Source organism: Ranitomeya variabilis, chromosome 6, assembly GCF_051348905.1.
Source record: "Ranitomeya variabilis isolate aRanVar5 chromosome 6, aRanVar5.hap1, whole genome shotgun sequence".
NCBI classification, from domain to species: Eukaryota; Metazoa; Chordata; class Amphibia; order Anura; family Dendrobatidae; genus Ranitomeya; species Ranitomeya variabilis.
The window spans coordinates 197,191,974-197,209,115 of NC_135237.1; the positions used below are offsets into that span (position 1 = coordinate 197,191,974).

Here is a 17,142-nt window from a genome sequence, read left to right on the forward strand (position 1 = left end):
GAGCCCCAATGTGTGCCCAAACAGTGGTCCCCCCCCCCCCCACATATGGGGTATCATCGTGCTCAGGACAAACTGGACAACAAATTTTGGGGTCCAATTTCTCCTGTTACCCTTGAGAAAATAACAAATTGTGAGCTAAAACAATCAGTTTTGAGGAAAATAAAAGGATTTTTTATTTCCACGGCTCTACGTTATAAATTTCTGTGAAGCACTTGGGGGCTCAAAGTGCTCACCACACATCTAGATAAGTTCCGTAATAGGTCTAGTTTCCAAAATGGGGTCACTTGTGGGGGATTTCCACTGTTTAGGCACATCAGGGGCTCTCCAAACGCGACATGGCGTCCAATCTCAATTCCAGCCAATTCTGCATTGAAAAAGTCAAACGGCGATCCTTCTCTTCCAAGCCCTGCCGTGCACCCAAACAGTGGTTTACCCCCACATATGGGGTATCGGCGTATTCAGGAGAAATTGCACAACAAATTTTGTGGTTCATTTTCTCTTTTTACACTTGCGAAAATAAAAAAAATTGGTTCTGAAGTAAAATGTTTGCAAAAAAAGTTAAATGTTCATTTTTTCTTTCCACATTGTTTCAGTTCCTGTGAAGCACGTAAAGGGTTAATAAACTTCTTGAATGAGGTTTTGAGCACCTTAATGGGTGCAGTTTTTAGAATGGTGTCAAGTTTGGGTATTTTCCCAAATATTTTCATGTACACCCCTCAAAGTGACTTTAAATGTGAGATAGTCCCTAAAAAAATGGTTTTGTAAATTTTGCAGTAAAAATGATAAATTGCTGGTCAACTTTTAACCCTTATAACTTCCTAACAAAAAAAAATTTTGTTTCCAAAATTGTGCTGATGTAAAGTAGACATGTGGCAAATGTTATTTGTTAACTATTTTGTGTGACATATCTCTCTGATTAAAGGGCATAAAAATTCAAAGTTTGAAAATTGCAAGATTTTAAAAATTTTCGCCATATTTCCGTTTTGTTTTTTTCATAAATGATCACAAGTAATATCGAAGAAATGTTACCACTAACATGAAGTACAATATGTCACAAAAAAAATAATCACAGGATCAGCGGGATCCGTTAAAGCGTTTCAGAGTTATAACCTCATAAAGTGACAGTGGTCAGAATTGTAAAAATTGGCTCGGTCATTAAGTACCAAATTGGCTCTGTCACTAAGGGGTTAATGATGGTGTCCAAAAAGTTAATTTCAGTGCAGGAGTAGTTGAGTGTTAATTTCATGGTAGGATATTCATGGAACATCTTTAGCTGTGGCTCAGACTCCGTCCAGATGATTAAAATATCATCAATGTAGCGGTAGTAGGCCAGAGGACTGATGGGACATGAGGACAAAAAGTTGCTTTCAAGCTTGGCCATGAAAAGATTTGTATTAAAAGGTAACTTCAAATCTCAGAGAGACAGAAGAGTTTGGTTTGGAAGTATAAGCTGATGATGACTCAGTGCAGGAATGAATGTGTCGCATGGATTTATGTCTTTATACATTAACTAAGGAATCTGCTTCTCAGACCATGTGGGGTCATCATAACAGAACCAGACCCCAATCAGAGGACAATAAAACATTCACACTCCTTATCTACGAACTGGCCCAATATTTATGGACATAACGGTTTATCACTCACATAATGGTAATTCTGCTTCATGTCACCTGTCTTATCTATGGCATTTATCTGTGCTGTGTTGTGCATAAATATGTGATTCTTCAGAATTTCTATTAGTCTATGCCTGATGAAGAGACCTCGAAAGCTTGCAATTTGTTACAATCTTTTCAGTCAGCCATTAAAAGGTATCAACCACTGAGGACTCTCAGTTCTAAATATTTTTCTATCCACTGGCTAATACGGTACCAAGATATATATCTTTCCTGTGAAAAATATAAATCCCAAGGTTATAAGTCCACCTCCACAGATCTTGATGTTCTTTTGTCCATGATGTGCAACATAATCATGAAGTTTACAATCCATGGCACTGTAGCTAATCTTACTGGACTTCAGAGAAAAAATTGATGAAAGGTTGCAAAGCAGGATAGTTCGGATTGTTGATGAACAGCCCCAAACAAGTTCCTAACAAATTCAAGCTGTCCTACAGATTCAGGGAGAATCAGTGTCAACGTGAACTATCCATTGATATTTGAATTAAATGAAATGCTATTACAGGAGACCCAGGAGGACCTCAATGCTAAAACAGGGGACACAGGAACATAAGAAAGCTAGACAGCAGTTTGCAAAAAAATGTATGTAAGTAAGCCAAAATCTTTCTGGGAAAGCGTTTCGTGGACGGATGAGATAAAGATAAACCTTTTTGGTAAAGCACATCATTTTGTTGACTGAAAATTGTCTGTAGGTACTGTGTTCTCTTCTTTGTAGGTCTCATTGCAATATGGTTGATGTTCAAATACAGTGGGGCAAAAAAGTATTTAGTCATTCAGCAATAGTGCAAGTTCCACCACTTAAAAAGATGAGAGGCGTCTGTAATTTACATCATAGGTAGACCTCAACTATGGGAGACAAACTGAGAAATAAAATTCCAGAAAATCACATTGTCTGTTTTTTTATCATTTTATTTGCATATTATGGTGGAAAATAAGTATTTGGTCAGAAACAAAATTTCATCTCAATACTTTGTAATATATCCTTTGTTGGCAATGACAGAGGTCAAACGTTTTCTGTAAGTCTTCACAAGGTTGCCACACACTGTTGTTGGTATGTTGGCCCATTCCTCCATGCAGATCTCCTCTAGAGCAGTGATGTTTTTGGCTTTTCGCTTGACAACACGGACTTTCAACTCCTTCCAAAGGTTTTCTATAGGGTTGAGATCTGGAGACTGGCTAGGCCACTCCAGGACCTTGAAATGCTTCTTACGAAGCCACTCCTTCGTTGCCCTGGCGGTGTGCTTTGGATCATTGTCATGTTGAAAGACCCAGCCACGTTTCATCTTCAATGCCCTTGCTGATGGAAGGAGGTTTGCACTCAAAATCTCACGATACATGGCCCCATTCATTCTTTCATGTACCCGGATCAGTCGTCCTGGCCCCTTTGCAGAGAAACAGCCCCAAAGCATGATGCTTCCACCACCATGCTTTACAGTAGGTATGGTGTTTGATGGATGCAACTCAGTATTCTTTTTCCTCCAAACACGACAAGTTGTGTTTCTACCAAACAGTTCCAGTTTGGTTTCATCAGACCATAGGACATTCTCCCAAAACTCCTCTGGATCATCCAAATGCTCTCTAGCAAACTTCAGACGGGCCCGGACATGTACTGGCTTAAGCAGTGGGACACGTCTGGCACTGCAGGATCTGAGTCCATGGTGGCGTAGTGTGTTACTTATGGTAGGCCTTGTTACATTGGTCCCAGCTCTCTGCAGTTCATTCACTAGGTCCCCCCGCGTGGTTCTGGGATTTTTGCTCACCGTTCTTGTGATCATTCTGACCCCACGGGGTGGGATTTTGCGTGGAGCCCCAGATCGAGGGAGATTATCAGTGGTCTTGAATGTCTTCCATTTTCTAATTATTGCTCCCACTGTTGATTTCTTCACTCCAAGCTGGTTGGCTATTGCAGATTCAGTCTTCCCAGCCTGGTGCAGGGCTACAATTTTGTTTCTGGTGTCCTTTGACAGCTCTTTGGTCTTCACCATAGTGGAGTTTGGAGTCAGACTGTTTGAGGGTGTGCACAGGTGTCTTTTTATACTGATAAGTTTAAACAGGTGCCATTACTACAGGTAATGAGTGGAGGAAAGAGGAGACTCTTAAAGAAGAAGTTACAGGTCTGTGAGAGCCAGAAATCTTGATTGTTTGTTTCTGACCAAATACTTATTTTCCACCATAATATGCAAATAAAATGATAAAAAAACAGACAATGTGATTTTCTGGATTTTTATTTCTCAGTTTGTCTCCCATAGTTGAGGTCTACCTATGATGTAAATCACAGACGCCTCTCATCTTTTTAAGTGGTGGAACTTGCACTATTGCTGAATGACTAAATACTTTTTTGCCCCACTGTACGTTTTGCTGCATCATGAAATCTGAAGATTACCAATTGATTTTGGGTCACAATGTATTGCCCAATGTTAGAAAGTTGGGTTTGTGTTCTAAGTCATGGGTCTTCCAGCAGAACAATGACCCCAAACATACCTCAAAAAGCACCCAGAAATAGATGGAAACAAAGTGTTGTAGAGTTCTGAAGTGACCAGCAATGAGTCCAGATCGAAATCCCATTGAAAACCTGTGGAGAAATTTTAAAATTGCGGTTGGGAGAAGGCCAGCCCATCTGGCCTTTGTCAAGGATATCTCATGTGCGGCGTCTGTACAGGTATGGCGTGCATTAACACGCTGCTCCCAATCACAATCACTGACATCAGCGCAGAGGGGTAGGCGGGAGAAGGGGTGAATATATATTTTGCATTTAAGAGGTTGTCCACTACTTTAGCATTGACCTATCCTTTTTATACTATTAGCATGGGATGCAAAAATGGCCTGATATGACCTGACAGATTCCCTTTAAGGAGAAAATCTCCAGATTGCACAGGCAAAGTAGTAAACAAACAGACAACACTAGGAAGTGGGTAAGGGTGCTGATAAATAAGAAAGGGAGGTTCACAAACAACATACAAAGGGGTAATTTGTCAACGACTGCTCAAGCAGTAGGAAAAGGCTGGGAAGGACTTGATCTCCAACCAAGGATATAAAATGAATACCGCAGTTTTCTCTATTGTCATCCTCAACTATAATCTCCTCCATCAGTAATATAATACATTTAACGCTTCAACTTATAACAGGTAGGGGGTGATGAGAATTTCCATATGCTGTACTTGCAATGTGTCAATTTCCAAAGTGCCTTCATAGTCACTTTTTAAAGGGAACCTGTCATGTAACAAAAATGCTATTACCTGCGTTAATATGATATGGGGTTAATCTACAGGTTACTAGTGTTCTGAAGCTGCCGGTGCCCGCACTGATAAATGCTCTAATCTCTTACTAAATACTGCAATATTGTGTTATTACACTTTATAGTATAAGCTGTAAAAAAATATTAGTGGCAGGATGCAAAATGCAAGCAGGAACAGCGTATACCGAACGCCTCAACCAAGTAGCGGGAAATGTATACAGGAACAACGGCACAGCATATGGGCTAAGTCCCCCTAAGTCCAAGTGGGAGACCCCAGAAAAAGTGGCAGAGAATGAAAGGGCTAAAATCCTGTGGGACTTCAACATCCAGACGGATAAGCAGGTGTTGGCTAACCAACCAGACATTGTGATAGTAGAGAAGGATCAGAAGACAGCAATGATAACACTGGTCAACAGCATTTTTGGTGCCAAAGATATTTCATCGAATTTAGGGTATTTTTGGGGTGCTGATTCTGAATATGTCATCAGTTTTGCCAGATTGGCTCAAGTTTTTGAGATTTTTGGTATCTTATTTATAGCACTTGTTGGTAAATGCGACGCATCATCTCATTAATTTCTTTGGATTAGTACTTGAACTGAGCAGTTCTCAATACAGTTTTGTGTTAATTAGTGTTCTAAAAGTTTGTTCATAGCTTGATTTTTGCACTAACTTTATGTTGTTGTCTGTTTTCCAGTGAAAAGCATGAACTCATCAAGAAGAAGTTGTCTTAACGATCCAGACTCATTCTGTTACATTTGTGGTGAATACACACTGCCAAAACATAGAAGAAACATAACAGACTTCGTAAAAAAAGTGTATTTTGCCTATTTTGGGGTTATGCTTGGGGACCAAGACAAGTTTTGGGCACCACACATAGTGTGCAAAGCATGTATCGAATTATTACGAAAATGGAGCAAAGGACAAAGAAAAAGCTTCAAATTTGGTGTTCCAATGGTGTGGAGAGAGCCAAAAAATCATCATGATGACTGTTATTTATGGTAAACACAGGTACAGGCACATCTTCACAATGAGGGACAGGCCTTCTTGCAGATTCCATGTTACTCCCATTTTCGTTTCTTATGCTTATTGAATCCTTGCACTTGCACTGCACAGAAATAACAGTCATCATGATGATTTTTTGGCTCTCTCCACACCATTGGAACACCAAATTTGAAGCTTTTTCTTTGTCCTTTGCTCCATTTTCGTAATAATTCGATACATGCTTTGCACACTATGTGTGGTGCCCAAAACTTGTCTTGGTCCCCAAGCATAACCCCAAAATAGGCAAAATACACTTTTTTACGAAGTCTGTTATGTTTCTTCTATGTTTTGGCAGTGTGTATTCACCACAAATGTAACAGAATGAGTCTGGATCGTTAAGACAACTTCTTCTTGATGAGTTCATGCTTTTCACTGGAAAACAGACAACAACATAAAGTTAGTGCAAAAATCAAGCTATGAACAAACTTTTAGAACACTAATTAACACAAAACTATATTGAGAACTGCTCAGTTCAAGTACTAATCCAAAGAAATTAATGAGATGATGCGTCGCATTTACCAACAAGTGCTATAAATAAGATACCAAAAATGTCAAAAACTTGAGCCAATCTGGCAAAACTGATAGCATATTCAGAATCAGCACCCAAAAAATACCCCAAATTCATTAAAATATTTTGGACACCAGAAAATTTTTTTTTTTTTGTTGACCTGTGATAGATGTGGTAGTACCAAGTGACAGCAACATTAGAAAGAAGGAATATGAGAAGCTGGAGAAATACCAGGGCCTTAAAGGAGAACTGGAGAAGATGTGGAAGGTGAAGGCAACAGTGATTCCAGTGGTGATAGGAGCACTTGGAGCAGTGACCCTTAACTTGGAAGAATGGCTACAACAGATCCCAGGAGCAATATGTATATACACACACATACATACATACACACACACACACACACACACACACACACACACACAGGTGAGGTGCATCTTGCAAAATTAGAATATCATCAAATTAATTTATTTCAGTTCTTCAATACAAAACGTGAAACTCATATTATACAGAGTCATTACAAACAGACTGATCTATTTCAAGTGTTTATTTCTGTTAATGTTGATGATTATGGCTTACAGCCAATGAAAACCCCAAAGTTATTGTCTCAGAAAATTACAATACTTTATAACACCAGCTTGAAAAAGGGAATTAGACGTAACGGTAATTCTGTTTCCAGGTAGTCCCTCAGGACAGCACCATGGATGGAAGTCCTTCCTTGACCTATAGCGGGACAGGATCACAGAGAAGTTAAACCTCCACCCTCCAGTGTTTTTTCAAAGTACCACAGAAGGATGGAAGGAAATGGTTGAAACCGCGCCCTTACAAATGCGTATGTAATAAACCATTTAACGGCTTCATCTTAATCTCGAGCCATGGCGACCCAACGGATGAATGATCTGCCGGAAGATTGATCCAGTGCAAGCCTAAAGACAAACCTAAGGGAGGGAAATAAGGGTGCTGTCCTGAGGGGACTACTTGGAAACAGAATTGCCGGTAGGTCTAATTCCCTTTTTCCATTATGTCCCTCCAGACAGCACCATGGAGAATACCAAAATAAAGGTCCCAGGTTGGGTGCAAAAGCCCAAGGACCAAAGTCCGAGGCAAGATCCAGGCGAGATATAGAAATGATCTGAAAGATCAGAAAAAATATAGCTATCTAAAGAAATCTGCAAAGATAATCACCGTAGTGAGTGTCTGATATATGTCTATAATGGCCAGGTTCAGAATGAATGTGGTAAACAAAGTATGCAGCAGAAACAGAGACTGAAACACACACCTGTTTTACCCCAACACCAATAATGAACTGCAGTGAATTTCAGTTATTGTGATAGATACTTCTAAACACCGCAGCCCCAGAATAGGTTTAAAAAAACCTTATTGCCCAGCAAAAGTATGGTAATAGCCACAGCCACAACATAAAGAGGACTGTACAGACTGATCCTTCATCGGTCCTCCTAGGCTCAGGTTAAATCTTGGTTAGAGATTAACTCCCCATACTACAAGGAGACCTGCAGGACAGAGACCCTGGACTGCGGGAAGATCAAACCAATATCAGTTAGTACATGGATAATATTTAGAATTGAGAGTCCTCAGTGGTCCTCAATTCTAAATATTTTCTATCTACTGGCTAACACGGTACCAAGATATATATATTTCCTGTATCTACATGGATAATGGCAGAGCATTGGGATGTACGTACATTACTCATCCAGGAGATAACGTCTATTCCAAATCCTTAGATGTCTAGGCCACAAGTAAGGGCTGGATATTATTGAAACTAAGGAATATGACATCTGGCAGGTAATATCTCCTGCATTACCAACATCAGGCTTCTCATTAGAAGCGCTGAAAGGGAAACGTGGATCATCACTCCTGTTTTACTGATGTTAGACACATGGAGTCTGGACTCTGGAATCGATGAAAGTGGTGGTGGGGTGCCGGTAAAAATCCTGACAAGAGATTATTTGAAACTGCCTCTATACGAGTCATTAGTCCAGACATTGTATATATGTCAACTTATCGATCTCTCTCTCTCTCTCTCTCTATATATATATATATATATATATATATCTATATACTGTATATATAGATATATACAATGCCTACAAGTAGTATTCAACCCTCTGCAGATTTAGCAGGTTTAATAAGATGCAAATAAGTTAGAGCCTTCAAACTTCAAACAAGAGCAGGATTTATTAACAGATGCATAAATCTTACAAACCAAAAAGTTTTGTTGCTCAGTTAAATTTTTATAAATTTTAAAAATAAAAGTGTGGGTCAATAATTATTCAACCCCTAAGTTTAATATTTTGTGGAATAACCTTTGTTTGCAATTACAGCTAATAATCGTCTTTTATAAGACCTGATCAGGCCGGCACAGGTCACTGGAGTTATCTTGGCCCACTCCTCCATGCAGATCTTCTCCAAGTTATCTAGGTTCTTTGGGTGTCTCATGTGGACTTTAATCTTGAGCTCCTTCCACAAGTTTTCAATTGGGTTAAGGTCAGGAGACTGACTAGGCCACTGCAACACCTTGATTTTTTGCCTCTTGAACCAGGCCTTGGTTTTCTTGGCTGTGTGCTTTGGGTCGTTGTCTTGTTGGAAGATGAAATGACGACCCATCTTAAGATCCTTGATGGAGGAGCGGAGGTTCTTGGCCAAAATCTCCAGGTAGGCCGTGCTATCCATCTTTCCATGGATGCGGACCAGATGGCCAGGCCCCTTGGCTGAGAAACAGCCCCACAGCATGATGCTGCCACCACCATGCTTGACTGTAGGGATGGTATTCTTGGGGTCGTATGCAGTGCCATCCAGTCTCCAAACGTCACGTGTGTGGTTGGCACCAAAGATCTCGATCTTGGTCTCATCAGACCAGAGAACCTTGAACCAGTCAGTCTCAGAGTCCTCCAAGTGATCATGAGCAAACTGTAGACGAGCCTTGACATGACGCTTTGAAAGTAAAGGTACCTTACGGGCTCGTCTGGAACGGAGACCATTGCGGTGGAGTACGTTACTTATGGTATTGACTGAAACCAATGTCCCCACTGCCATGAGATCTTCCCGGAGCTCCTTCCTTGTTGTCCTTGGGTTAGCCTTGACTCTTCGGACAAGCCTGGCCTCGGCACGGGAGGAAACTTTCAAAGGCTGTCCAGGCCGTGGAAGGCTAACAGTAGTTCCATAAGCTTTCCACTTCCGGATGATGCTCCCAACAGTGGAGACAGGTAGGCCCAACTCCTTGGAAAGGGTTTTGTACCCCTTGCCAGCCTTGTGACCCTCCACGATCTTGTCTCTGATGGCCTTGGAATGCTCCTTTGTCTTTCCCATGTTGACCATGTATGAGTGCTGTTCACAAGTTTGGGGAGGGTCTTAAATAGTCAGAAAAGGCTGGAAAAAGAGATAATTAATCCAAACATGTGAAGCTCATTGTTCTTTGTGCCTGAACTACTTCTTAATACTTTAGGGGAACCAAACAGAATTCTGGTGGGTTGAGGGGTTGAATAATAAATGACCCTCTGAAAAGACTTTTCACAATTTAAAAAAAAAAATAAACAAAGAAAAAACATTCTTTTTTGCTGCAGTGCATTTCACACTTCCAGGCTGATCTACAGTCCAAATGTCACAATGCCAAGTTAATTCCAAATGTGTAAACCTGCTAAATCTGCAGGGGGTTGAATACTACTTGTAGGCACTGTATATACACACACACATCCTAAAAGGCAATATTTTCAGTGATATTCATACTCCCAGACTGCCCTGGTGGGAGCAACCTTACTCTGTGCCTAGAGAAAAGTAGGTTTCTTCCCATCACAGAGGAGGATTATCTACTGTGAGGCGGTGGGGCTATGGGTTCTCAACTGTAAGAGTCCTGAATACAGTTTCATTTATCCTAGGGGCCCTGACTGCTGTAAGAGCGAGTATGGGATCTTCTGCGACATGACGCCAGTGCTGCTGATTCGCCACAAGGTACAAAAGGCAGTGATGCCGTCCCTTGTAAAGATAATACAACAAATACAAATACAACACAATACAACTTATGGGACAAGAATCTGTCCAGTGGATGTTGATCAAGGCAACTAGTCTGATTGCCGTATGTGGATTTGGGAAGGATCTTTCCTTCCACCTCGTGGGATTTCCTGGTCCCAGGACAGTAGTATGTCCTTTTATAGGATGAACCAAAAAAGACGTATGTCACCTTTTAAAGCTAATTAGGAAAGAGACTTGCCTTTAGCACTCAAATAGTAGCTCACTTGAGAATTCTGTTCCAAGCGCAAGAAAAGCATAGCTATTTATTTGGCTAAGCCAGGTTGCAAACAATGAAGCAAAACAAGTTGGATCTGTGTCCAAAAACACGAAGGCTCTGTAACCAGAGTTGAGGCCCAAGACAAAAATGTGAAGTGGTAGGCCGAAGATACAATGTGCAGCCACGCAACAAGGCATAAGTCAGGAAGTCTAACCCAGAGGCCCACAGCCAGAGGCAAAAAAGGCACCAAGCCCAAGGTACTATGAAGCACAGAGGCACCACAATGTACTATGAAGAACTATGACACACTAATGATACAACATGAGGTACAGGGGCACCAAAGCACTATGATGCAATATGATGCATATAAGCACTATGAAGCACTATAATGCAATATGATGCATAAAGGCACTATGATGCAATATGATGCACAAAGGCACTATGAAATGCTAAGATGCAATATGATGAATAGAGGCACTATGAAGCACTACAATACACAGGCACTGTGATGCAATATGATGCACAAAGGCATTATGATGCACTATGATTCAATATGATGCACTGATTTAATACGATGCACTAGAATTCAATACGATGCACTAAGATTCAATACGATGCAATATGATGCACTATGATGCCATATGATGCACAGAAGCACGATGATGCACAGAGACACTATGATGCAATATGATGCATAGAGGCACTATGATGCAATATGATGCACAGAGGTAATCAATATGATGCATAGAGGCACTATGATGCAATATGATGCACATAGGCACTATGATGCGATATGAAACACTATGGTGCAATAAGATGCACAGAGGCACTATGATGCAATATGATGCACAGAGGCACTATGATGCAATATGAAGCACAGAGGCACTCAAAATGATGCATAGAGGCACTATGATGCAATATGATTAACAGAGGCACAGACAGACTACAGTCATGCTTTAAGGTGTCAAACAAGAGACCAGGCCCATAGTTACAAGCAAGAGAGCAATCTCTCAGAGTTCTGGATCAACCTCCACTCTGAATAGTACATCTCAATTGTCAGACTGACCCCACCCGAAGGAGCTAATTAATCAGCCGCAGCTGGAGGGCAGTCTTCATGGAGACAATGTGCTGCATTAAAACAATGTGATGGAACGCTTTACAAATTTGCGTGTCATCCTTGAGCAGGGGCCATGCTAATCTTCTCTGTATTGTTCCAATTTTATTGAACCAAAAAATGGAAAGCATGCTTCCAAAAGCCACTTTGAAGCCCAATCATAAGGCTCTGTGCAGACAAGACATGCAACTAACTGAAGTCCAGTCATGAGATGTAGCCTGGACATATGGCCATATTATAGCCTAGAGGTCCAAGGCCTAGCTGCGTACATGTGAAAACATACCTCTACACATGAGGCTCTAGGCACAGCGTTGGCACAAAGTGCATGAGACTAGCATCAGCCCAGAGGCCTAAGACATCAACAGAACATCCCACCATGCACTCACTTGTGCTGGCTCATACCTGCTAGAAAAACAGGGAAGCTGTTAACGCTTAGAGCCCATCATGGAGGGAAGTGGTGTCCCATCAGGAATGCTGCATTGCTGCCAATGATTTCTTCTCCTATGCCCCACGAGATCCAAGAAACCAGCCTGCTGCCTGTCTTGTACTGCACTTCCGCATTCTACCGTGGAACAAACGCTGACCTTATTCCCCGGCGTCCTGCTCTGATGTCACTGGAAGTGACATGGCCTTCTCAACTGCACGACTTCCGGATGTAGCGGTGGCTTGCCGGCCGGCGTCGGAGCTGAGAGCCTCCACTGCGGGAGGAAGCAGGGGTATCGTCCGCACCCTGGTTTCTGTCGCTGAGGGACCCCCACCAAGGAGGGTTTCAGCCTCGGGCTGCTTGACAGGGGGAAGGATTAGACGCGCCGTACGATCCCCGAGCCCCATAAAACATCCACATTCTATCTTCACTCCTGGAGCAACCTCTCATACAACCATCCCCTGTAGGGACCAGAAAAACACGGTAGGGTGGAGGTGGGAGGGGCCTTTTAACCTCTCGGTGATCCTGTCCCGCTATAGGTCAAGGAAGGAGTTCCTTCCATGGTGCTGTCCGGAGTGACGTGATGGAAAAAATGATTTTAAAATCTGAAATATTAGCCTAGTGAAATGAATATTCCATAAATGCATCAATACTGGGTCGGGGCTCCTTTGGCATCAATTACTGCATCAATGCGGCGTGGCATGGAGGTGATCAGCTTTTGACATTGCTGAGGTGTTATGGAACCCAGGTTGCTTTGATAGCAGCATTCAGCTCGTCTGCATTGTGGGATCTGGCATCTCATCTTCCTCTTTACAATACCCCATAGATTCTCTATGGAAGTAAAATCAGGTCAGTTTGCTGGCCAATCAAGCACAGTGATACTGTTGTTTTTAAACCAGGTATTGGTACTTTTGGCAGTATGTACAGGTGCCAAGCCCTGCCTGAGAATGAAATTTCCATCTCCAAAAAGCTTGTCGGCAGAGGGAAGAATTAAGTGCTCTAAAATTTCCTGGTAGACAGCTGTGCTGACTTTGGTCTTGATAAAACACAGTGTACCTATACCAGCAGATGACATGGCCCCCCAAACCATCACTGATTGTGGAAACTTCACACTAGACCTCAAGCAGCTTGGATTATGTTCCTCTCTACTCTTCCTCCAGACTCTGGGACCTTGATTTCCAAGGTCTAGTCGTGTGAAGTATCCACAATCAATGATGGTTTCATGAGACATGTCATCTGCTGTTGTAGGTCCACTGTGTTTTATCAAGACCAAAGTCAGTGCAGCCATCTACCAGGAAATTTTGCCGACAAGCTTTTTGGAGATGGAAATTTCATTCTCCAGCAGGACTTGGCACCTGTCCAAATTGCCAAAAGTACCAATACCTGGTTTAACCCCTTTACCCCCAAGGGTGGTTTGCATGTTAATGACCAGGCAAATGTTTACAATTCTGTCCACTGTCTGTAAGGATTTCGACTGTACATCTGTTCTTGTCTGCTGTTGCCCTCAGTTCAGTTACTTTTGCCCTTACCTAAGATGGAGTCACTGGCCTCACGGGGGCCATCTTGCTTCCTGTCAGACTTTCCCTGTTCCTGTCTGTGGTGTATATAAGGGAGCTATGTATATTACTCATTGCTTGAGTATCTTGTTCCTGGACTTGTGATCAAGCTGGAAGAACTGCTATCTTGCTGGTTTCTTCGTTACCTTGGGATACCCCGTCTGTCTCCGGATCTACGTCTCTTCATCGTAAGACTTGTTTCCCTGGATCTGCTCTGCACTCATCTCTGCTGCTGGACTGTTCCCTGCTAGGAGGCCTGGCCTGGTCTCCAGGTCTTTGGACCTGACATACTTGGACTTCCACGGTCTGTACACGTGCTTACTGCTTATCCAGCGCTGTCTGCTACTAACCTGCTGTGTCATAGCTATTTACCTGCATACCATCATAAATATTCTTGAACTCTTAACCTGTTGTCTTTCGGCCTCTTTTCTGACCCATGATACTGATCTCCACTGCACTAAGTTTATAACAGAATACTCAAGCCCCAAAAAATGGAGATCACTGGGTCAGATTCTATGGAGGTGCGAATGAAAAAACTTTGCTCTTTTGTCTCTGCACTTCATGGGGAGCTGCAGGCTATAAAAACAAAACTGGGGACATTAGAATCGCAAACTAATCATAATGCGAATGTGGCCGATACGTCTATTCAGGCCTTAGCGTCTCAACTTTCAAATGTGGAGACTACAGCTGCAACCATGGTATCTGCTCCAATCCCAGCTCCTGGTCCGGCTTTTCCTAAACTCCCACCATTCAGGTTTGGTGGTGAAAGAGAGAAATTTCGGGGGTTTTTGAATCAATGTCAGCTGTATTTCTCTGCACGTGCGGCCCAGTTTGCAACTGATCGGGATAAAGTGATGACTATAATTATGTTGCTAACAAACAAAGTGTTAGCCTGGGCTAATCCTCTGATTGAGACTAATGATGTGTGCTTAAATTCCCTGAAAGACTTTACTGCAGCAATGTGTCAAATGTTTGATGACCCTAATCGGAGTATCACAGCTGAAACCGCACTACTGACACTACGTCAAGGGAAGCGTCCTGTTGTGGAATACGCAATGGAGTTTTGGAAATGGGTGCTGGATACTACATGGTGCGATTCAGCGAAACATGCAGTGTTCAGGAGAGGTTTATCTGCTTCCATCAAAGATGAACTAGCTCGAGGTGAATCGCCTACTAACTTGGCTGACTTTATACATCATTGTATTCGGATTGATATTCGTCTCACCGAACGTCGTCAAGAAAAATGGGCCGATGCTAATCGTAATAACTTTATGCCTTTTCCATCACCCACCATGGAGGCGCTGACTAAGACTTTATCTCAGAGCTGGAACCTATGCAGGTTGACGCAGTACGGAGGAAACCCATCGATGCACGTAAGGAATATCGTTTTAAGGAGAATTTATGTTTTTACTGCGGTAAATCGGGTCACTATATTTCAGAGTGCCCTGGGAAAAATCGCAAGTCCGCAGCTGCGGTAACTGGACTTGACTTTTCGGATGTATCTTCAGTGTGTTCTCTTCCGCACAGACAGGAAATATCTGCTGAAAACTTTGATTTTCCTGATTCATCGGTAACATCATCACCTGTGGACATAGCCTTACTTTCCGTAAGTTCTACCACGGCGAGGAAGGATTCGCTCTGCTGCGTTTCCATCAAAATTTGGGTGCGTTCCTGCTGGATCACCTGCTCCGCCATGATAGACTCTGGAGCTTGCAGCAATCTCATGGACATCTCCTTTGCTGAAAAACATGGCATACGTTCACGAAAAAGAGACTCTCCGGTGTTTATGGAGATCGTGGACGGGTCTCCACTAATATCTGGGCCTGTGAAACTCGAAACAGTCCCATTAAAGATCCGTATGGGCGCGGATCATTCTGAAAATATGTCCTTTTTGTTGATTTCTTCTCCTAATTTTCCTATTATTTCAGGTTTGCCCTGGTTGCGGCTGCGAAATCCGACTATCAATTGAACAATGAAGGAATTACAGTTTCCAAATGAATCAGCGTTGTCCGGAGAGCTGGCTCCAGTGAAGACAGCAGTCACGGTCGACTCGACATTGCAGGTAGAGTATCGGGACTTTAGTGATGTGTGTGACAAAAAAAAATGCAGATAAATTACTGCCACATCGGCCATATGACTGCCCCGTGGAATTATTGCCTGGTGCCGCGATTCCTTTCGGGAGTATTTATCCATTGTCTGGGACAGAATTAAAAGCTCTCAAGGAGTACATAGACGAAAACATAGCTAAGGGGTTTATACGACCATCTTCCTCCCCAGCAGGTGCTCCAATCTTTGTCAAAAAAAAAGATGGCTCACTCTGACCATGCATTGACTACAGGGAGCTCAACAAAGTCACAATCAGGAACTCTTATCCACTCCCACTAATTCCCGAATTACTTGAGAGAGTGTGACATGCCAAAATCTTCCCAAAATTGGATCTTCGTGGAGCGTACAATCTAGTACGGATTCGTCCTGGCGATGAGTGGAAAACGGCTTTTCGGTCACGTTATGGACATTTCGAGTACCTCGTTATGTCTTTCGGTCTTCGTAACGCACCAGCTACATTCCAGCACTTGGCAAATGATGTTTTCAGGGATATACTCGATATTTTTGTTGTGATTTATTTGGATGACATTTTGATTTTTTCCAGCAATATCGAGGACCATCAGCGACACGTGAAAATGGTTTTGGATCGTCTACGGCAGAATCATTTATACATCAAACTAGAGAAATGTGAGTTTCACAAAACAGAAATTCAATTCTTGGGATATGTTATTTCTCCCCAGGGTCTCAGCATGGATGCAAGCAAGATACAAGCCATTCAGGAGTGGCCAACTCCCAAGTCAGTGAAGGAAGTACAGCGATTCATCGGATTCGCCAATTTTTACAGATGCTTTATTAAAAATGTTTCAGCGATTGTTGCACCCATCACTCAGTTAACCCAGAAGAAGACGCCATTTGTCTGGTCTCCTCAAGCCCAAACAGCATTTTCTACGTTGAAATCTAAATTTACGACAGCTCCCATTCTTGTCCACCCTGATCCAGACAAAGCCTTCATAGTGGAAGTGGATGCCTCGGACTGTGCTGTAGGGGCCATACTCTCGCAAAGAACAGGTGAGAAAGATCTCTTGCATCCGTGTGCCTTTCTCTCACAAAAAATTGTCACCCGCAGAAAGGAATTACGACGTTGGCAACAAGGAACTGTTAGCCATCATAACCGCATTTAAGGAATGGAGACATCTGTTACAAGGAGCATCCCAACAGATTGTTATACTCACGGATCATCGGAATCTCGAATTCATGAGGTCGGCAAGATGTCTGAAACCTAGACAGGCTCGATGGAATCTTTTT

General features: G+C 42.4%; 1 protein-coding gene and 1 pseudogene across 4 annotated transcripts in view; both read right to left on the reverse strand.

The window, feature by feature from the left end:
- The window catches only part of TERT (telomerase reverse transcriptase), a 243,696-nt gene that overhangs the window by 54,221 nt on the left and 172,333 nt on the right, over window positions 1-17,142 (reverse strand). The window lies entirely within an intron of this gene.
- On the reverse strand, window positions 11,838-11,937 carry LOC143783652 (U6 spliceosomal RNA; annotated as a pseudogene).